Genomic DNA, 7,500 nt, shown 5'->3' on the forward strand with positions numbered 1-7,500 from the left:
ATATGTAGTCTTTGTATCCCTCATGCATACACCTATACAGCCAATTCCCAGAGCACAGTATGCTATGCAGAACGGAGTACATTGGCCGCCAGTATCTGTTCTGCAGTCAGATCCTAATTCCATACTATTCCTATATAATGTTACTGTAAATAGGTTTTGAAAAGCATGCACCGTATATTCCCTAGAAATGCTGAAATCAGCCTGGATTTTCTATCCCACTAAGATTTTTCTGCCCCATAATCCATCCTCTATGTCATACAAGAAGTGGTGATTTACAGGTCTGCGGAAAGCGTTTCAATGTGGGAGTGTGTGTGTACAGACTGCTGTCCATTCAACGCAGAGCGCCCCTAATGAGCTGAATCGGTGTAATAACCTCAATCACATGTAAAGCAGAAAGCACTTATTATAAAGGATTAAGGAAAAACCTAGACTTTATGCACTACATCCCCACAGCATCTCCCCCGAACATACCTAATATATTCCACAAACTATGACAAGCATCCATTTATTTCCTATTCCAACTTCTGGCTATCAACTTGGATTTCAGTTTAACCAGCAAAACAACTTTTTTTTTTCACTGGTAAACCATTTTAATTAAGTGTAGCAGAGGGGGTTTCTGCCCTAGAACTTGGAGTAGTGAATAATTTAACTCTTTCAGAGACACCATGTTAAACATTTCTAATCAGAATGGAGTTAAAAACTTATCATATGTTCAAAGCCAGTCTGGGAATAATCGAAGGCATGCACAATAGATTACAGAGTATGCCTTTGAGAGAGAAATGTCCTTGCTCACACTATATATTGTGTGTATCTTGCTTCGTACAGAGAAACGATTTCTTTCTGTGCAATGAATCTAGGCCAGAGAGACAGAGTGTGGCAGACATGCAGGAGAGAGAGGTGTGTATATGTGTTTAAATGACCCACCTGGGTTCTCAGTTCTCATAGTTACAATGTGAATATCTAGTTTTTGTTTTACATTAACGGTCTAAAATCTTAATCCAGGTGTTGACTAAGTGTTTATCCACTCGGCCTCATGGGAGCACGGACTGAAAGCCAGGAAATCTAGTGTATGGGATATACTTGTGGGGAGATTGCAATTGCAGACTGTGATTGGTGAGAGGCCAGCAACATAAAGTCTCGACTCATACTCTGCATTTGTGTGTGTGTGTGTGTGTGTGTGTGTGTGTGTGTGTGTGTGTGTGTGTGTATGAGACATTTTACTATATATGTGTATATATATATATGTGTGTGTGTGTGTGTGTGTGTGTGTGTGTGTGTGTGTGTGTGTGTGTGTATGAGACATTTTACTATATATGTATATGTGTGTGTGTGTGTGTGTGTGTATGATACATTTGACTATATATGTGTATATATATATGTGTGTGTGTGTGTGTGTGTGTGTGTGTGTGTGTGTGTGTGTGTGACATTTGACTATATATATATGTGTGTGTGTGTGTGTGTGTTTTATATATATATATATATATATACACACACACACACACACACACACACACACACACACCTTTCTGTGTATTTCAATATATATATATATATATATATATATATATATATATATATATATATATATATATATATATATATATACACACACACACACACACACATTTGCAAACAGAAAATATATATAACACACGTGTCAATGAGCAATTGAATCTCCATATGACAAACCATACAGATCACCCAATATGCTATACATGCACACCGTACACCATTGAGTGTAGGGCCCGTAGCTCCAGGGTTCAAGTGCTGCAGTATTAAACGGCGTGAACACTTGTAGCTTCTAAAAATAACAGAAATGTGTACAAACATTTCCATCTGATGTCTAGCCATGATCCACAATTAGTGGAGGTATGTACACTTGTCTGTTTTGACCAGTGTTGTCATTTGTATTAAATGGTTATAAAAACGTTATTTAACTCGCACATCCAGGGTTCTATAGATTAGAAATCAGCACACAGATGAATGATCTTAACGACAGCTCAATACAAATATTACAGAGATTGGAAGAGGTGCGGCTTGTTCATTAGCTTCGACCAAATGTATTCACTAGAACTGTCTGCACCATTTGGACTAATATCTTTGGATATTGTGTACAAAGGAAGCACAGTGTAAACATGGCACTTCCAGCGAAAACATTAGCGAAGTGGAGCTTTCATGCAATCACAGTATTGCATATCGGTCTGACTCCTCCACTTGGGCTAAACTATGGAAATGTGCACAATTACTTAGCAGTTTAATCTTTACACAAGTTTTACACTGTTATATAACAAAGCGGGCAGAAATAAAATGACCAGATCTTAATGTAAGAGCCTACCTGTTCTGCTGTCTGTGCATATTATAGACGGCTAAATAAAGCAAGTGATAGAAAAAAATTCAACCACATATAGATTATACTGAATTAAGAGAAACAAATAATATACTAACAAGTATTGTATACATAACGTATACTCTCTCTCTCTCTCTCTCTCTCTCTCTCTCTCTCTCTCTCTCTCTCTCTCTATCGCATTTTCTCAATCATGGAGGTATATATATTTATTTTTATATATATATATATATATATATATATATATATATATATATATATATATATATATATATATATATCACAGGTTAGTACAGACACCGTTCATTGCTTACGTTATTTTGTGTGACTGAGAATACACCTGAATATTCCCGTCCCAACATTCCCCCTATTACATATATTAAATGGAATAACCCTGGCGACCGTTTGTATTGAATAATTAATATGTGGTGCGTTCAATGAAGGAAATGCCTTCTCACCCCTTCACTCTCCCCTCACATGATTTCATTGTTAAATGTGCTCCATCATTTCTCTAAGACCAATCAGTAAATCTTCCTGGCTAAGCCTGGTGACTCCTCTTTCAAACTGCAGACAATCTGGCAGCCGGAGTCAAGTTAATGTCAGAATTAGAAGAACTAATGTCTTGACATTCCCAATGTTGCCAACAAGAATATCAAAGGATGAGGGGGGTGCAAGGTTATGGGGCAATCGCATACGAACACAAATAGTAGGATATTAAGATACGATTTCTAGGCCACAAATAGATAACTAAGAACATTGGAGACTTAATTCATACCCCAGTTCCTTGGGGATCCCATGATAGGACGACATGAGAATTAAAGTTACTGAGCAGCCTGACTTCCAATGACATAACGGTACAGAGGTCTGAGTTCACTTTATTTGTATTTATTTATTTATTTATTTATTTATTTTAAGTAAAGAGGTTGATAATTGCGTTTGGACTATAATTATATACTCGGTTCTCGGCCCAATGAAAAAATAGAGAGAGAGGGATTTTGTCACATATAAAATTCCATAACAAATTGTCATTCTGTCAGACGGGAGAACGATATTATCCTTTGTGTCAACTTCTGCTACACAATGTATTTAAAAACTCCAAACTCTGTGTTCCATCAAAAAGAATGTACATATGTGAAAACTCCCACGCAGGTTTGAGTACTTACAAATAAACGTAGCCACGAATAAAAAAATACATATTATTATTATTATTATTTGAAACTTAAGAATCGTGTAAGTACAACAAGATTGTGTCCTGGTCTGTGTACAACAACGGTGTTTTCCACGTGTGTGTCTCTTCTTCTCTAACCAGTTGGGGAAAGACACAACAAAGCCCCAAACAACGGAAAACACATCAGTCAAACAAGAACAACAAACAGATAGTGACATAATATGCAGCAGGGCTATGTAACCCCTTAGGGTATGGTATAAGGATTGCAATTGCTTCTTGGCTCATGGGTTAATTTTAGAGTTTATCTGGGCAGAAGCAATGGACAACTCTTTATCACAGTAAATAATTAGTCAGTGAAAGTGAAAAGGTTCATGCAGGTTATCATTGGCTATATATAACTCCAGCTGGGAGGTGTCGGTGTATTCATTTGACGTGTCATTCTGCAAAAACAGAGAAATCAAACGTACAACATGTATCCTAATGTATGATCACCCTATCCCTCGGTCTCTTTTTTCTTCTATTAAAATAACATTCTATAACTTTGCCGCTTAATCCACAGATTACAGCTGCACTCTTCTTTATACATACATTCTATGGACCTATCTATTAGATAAGACTGGCATAAAATGAGGTCTGGTTAGACACTGTACATCCTCAGTACAAGGCATGCACAACAGACAAGGGTACATGGGATGACGTCACGGCAGCAATAGAGGTGCACTGTCTGCCCCCATATACAAGCCCTCTCTGTGCGTCGCTGCCTGTACTCGCTCTGCAAGTGGACATTAAAAAAACAAAACTATTTATATATATTTATACATATATGTATAATTTTATTTTATTTCTACAGAGAGTTTATTTCTACCTAGAAGTTGACTTTGGTTTATACTATCCTAACAAGAAGCTGCAATTATTCCTAAACCAAGAACGAGGATTTGAATGCTTTCTGCAATAGTTTCGCATCTGTACCCCGGGACGCCAGTGTAATACACTACCACTATTGTAACACTTGTTTCAGTTACCCGAGCCACAGGTAAGACCCCAAAGCTATTTGGTGTGTATTCGTTGTATATCGCTAACTCATATATATATATATATATATATATATATATATATATATATATATATATATACATACATACATACATACATACATACATACATACACACACGCAAAACTTTTGTTTGTACAGGCCGCATATGATTGAGGATTTGGAGGGTAGATGGATAGGGTGGAGGTAGAGTTGATTTGTTAATAAGCCATAAGTTTCGTTCATATTCCATCACTGTAATTATACGTGGATGTTAATATGCCAGCAGTATCAGTGAGGCCTTTCCTGCGTATACACGGTTGGAGCTGTGTACACTACTTCCCCTGTCAGCCTGGTGTATGGGAGGCAACTGTGCACCTGAAGGGTGAAATGTAATAGGATGAGAGATTCAGAAAGTGAGAGATTTGGTAGGAAATCTCCAGTTTTTTTAAAGTGGCAATCATTGACACAGCAAAACCAGTGTGATTTTGCTGTGTCAATGATTGCCACTTTAAAAAAACTGGAGATTTCTTACCAAATCTCTCACTTTCTGAATCTCTCATCCTATTACATTTCACCGGTTGTGTCTCTCATAATTGCCATGTACATTTATCATGTGTGTTAAGTATACACACCCTAAGTGCGTCTATTCAGTGCTTATCATCTCATGATGTTCTGGATTGCTGCTGCTGCTGTTGTTGTTAATAATAGTATACTATTCTGTAACACATGTTCTCCACATACAGTGTATGTTAAAAGATGTGTATGTATGTAAGTATATGTATGTATGTAAGAGTCACTCCATAACAATGTATGGCACCTTTTGTCCAACTCAATTATTCATATTTGTAATACGTTTCAGCTACAGTCATGTGTGGTTTGGTTTGATATTGTATTACATTACTAAACTACTATTAATGAATGTATGAGCAGGAATTACTATGAGCATAATCATCTAATCTGCAATGTGGAGAAAAAACTTCAAATATAGTCCCGAAAATCAAACCAGAAAAAGAGAGAGGGAGAGGGAGAGGGAGAGGGAGAGAGAGAGAGAGAGAGAGAGAGAGAGAGAGAGAGAGAGAGAGAGAGAGAGAGAGAGAGAGAGAGAGAGAGAGAGAGATTTTGAATGGAAAAGGTAGATGAGTAAGTGAAGGAGAGAGATAGAGGACAGGAGAGAAGGAGGGGGAGGAGAGAGAAGAGTACCCAGATAAAACCAATCTCCTCTGCAGTATGACGGTTTGATTATTTTATTATAGCCGGACCTGCTGCTTTGTATACATTTTACCATCAAGTTAAATAGTCAGAGCATTCCAAGGATTGAAGTATCTATTTTTACATCTTTTGATGTTTCCTGCTGTAGCTAGAATCACAGTGAGAAACATACTCTACTGCTAACACAGAATAGTAATATAAGTGTGTGTGTGTGTGTGTGTGTGTGTGTGTGTGTGTGTGTGTGTGTGTGTGTGTATGTATGTATGTATGTATGTATGTATGTATGTATGTGTATATATATATATATATATATATATATATATATATAAATAGATGCGCTTTGAGAAGATGCTGCATAGTAGATGTACATGGGCCTGAGGTGGTGAAGGAGTTAATCATGGCTGGGGTAAGGAGACCGGCTCAGAATGCAGGCAATGGGAGAAACTGCACACTGGGAAGAAAAAAAAAAAGTGTAGAGGATCTGGAAATCCATATGAGGATTGAGGAGGGAGCTTCGGAAGATAAAACATAAAGAAAATATTTGAGTATGAGAGAGGGATACGCTGAGTGCAAGTGAGATAGTAAGTGTAGCTGCGGCACACGTTAGGCGCTGGTTGGCTTCCAGTGCTCCCACTCTCTCCCCTCCCCATCATTACACTAAGCTGTGTGCAATAGAACAGCCTGTATTTCTCTCTCTCTATGCAGCGCACACTGCCCTCCAGAGAGAGAGAGAGAGAGAGAGAGAGAGAGAGAGAGAGAGGGCGAGAGAGAGAGAGAGAGAGGGCGAGAGAGAGAGAGAGAGAGGAGACACACACACACACACACACACACACAGGAATGGATACATAGAGAACTGCAGAGCATAAAGCCAGCACAGCCCGGACACCAGCACAAGGCTGCCCTCCCAGTAACCCTATCGCCATCCCTCGCTAGGAGAAGATTCTCCTCCATGGCAGTGATAAGAGCCCCTGGATTTATCTCCCTCTTTCTGATAATCTGAGTGTGTGCAGGGAAGGACCCGCTGTGACTGGGAATGAGATCCAAGCTTCTGTTGCAGCCACACAGCAAATCTAGCACTGGGTGAGGGAGACAGTCCTTCCCCTCCGCTCAGATACAGAACATTGCCCGATAGACTCAGATAAGGATTGTGCATGAATTCCACTGGAAGACCCCAGCCTGTGCCATCATTTCTGTGGAGAGGGAAACGTCTGAAGAAATAATCTGCAAGAAAGAAACAAGGGCCTTACAGCCTACAAAGGATATCAGCTCACAGGTACTGGGTGCACTCCTAAATGCTGCCAAGGTCTCATCAGAGTACGTTTGTCTGAATGATGAGGCAGGGGTCACTCTGCCACCACCACTTATCTGTATTCTTTGCATTTTAAGTATTACTTCAGTGGGACACTATTGTGTCCTATTGTGTTTTGCAGGCCTGCCCTAATGTTGCACACGCATTACCAGTGCTTTCCTGTCATTTGCATTGGGAAAATATTCTGCATTTTGAAATTGATACTTAATATACTTAAAATACTTATTGTATTGATTTTTCTGTGTTTATTTTTGTTAATAGACATTATTTAGATACATATCAGCAGGTGCATTCTACGTGTATTCAAATAATGGTAAAGACACCAATTATTGTAATCACTTGTCAATAAACAACACCTATATTACAAAGAATATGTCTAATTCCCCTATATGACGATATTACTCTATGATTATTATTATTATTATTATTATTATTA

The sequence above is a fragment of the Crinia signifera genome, chromosome 1 (assembly GCF_055691185.1).
Source record: "Crinia signifera chromosome 1, ASM5569118v1, whole genome shotgun sequence".
NCBI classification, from domain to species: Eukaryota; Metazoa; Chordata; class Amphibia; order Anura; family Myobatrachidae; genus Crinia; species Crinia signifera.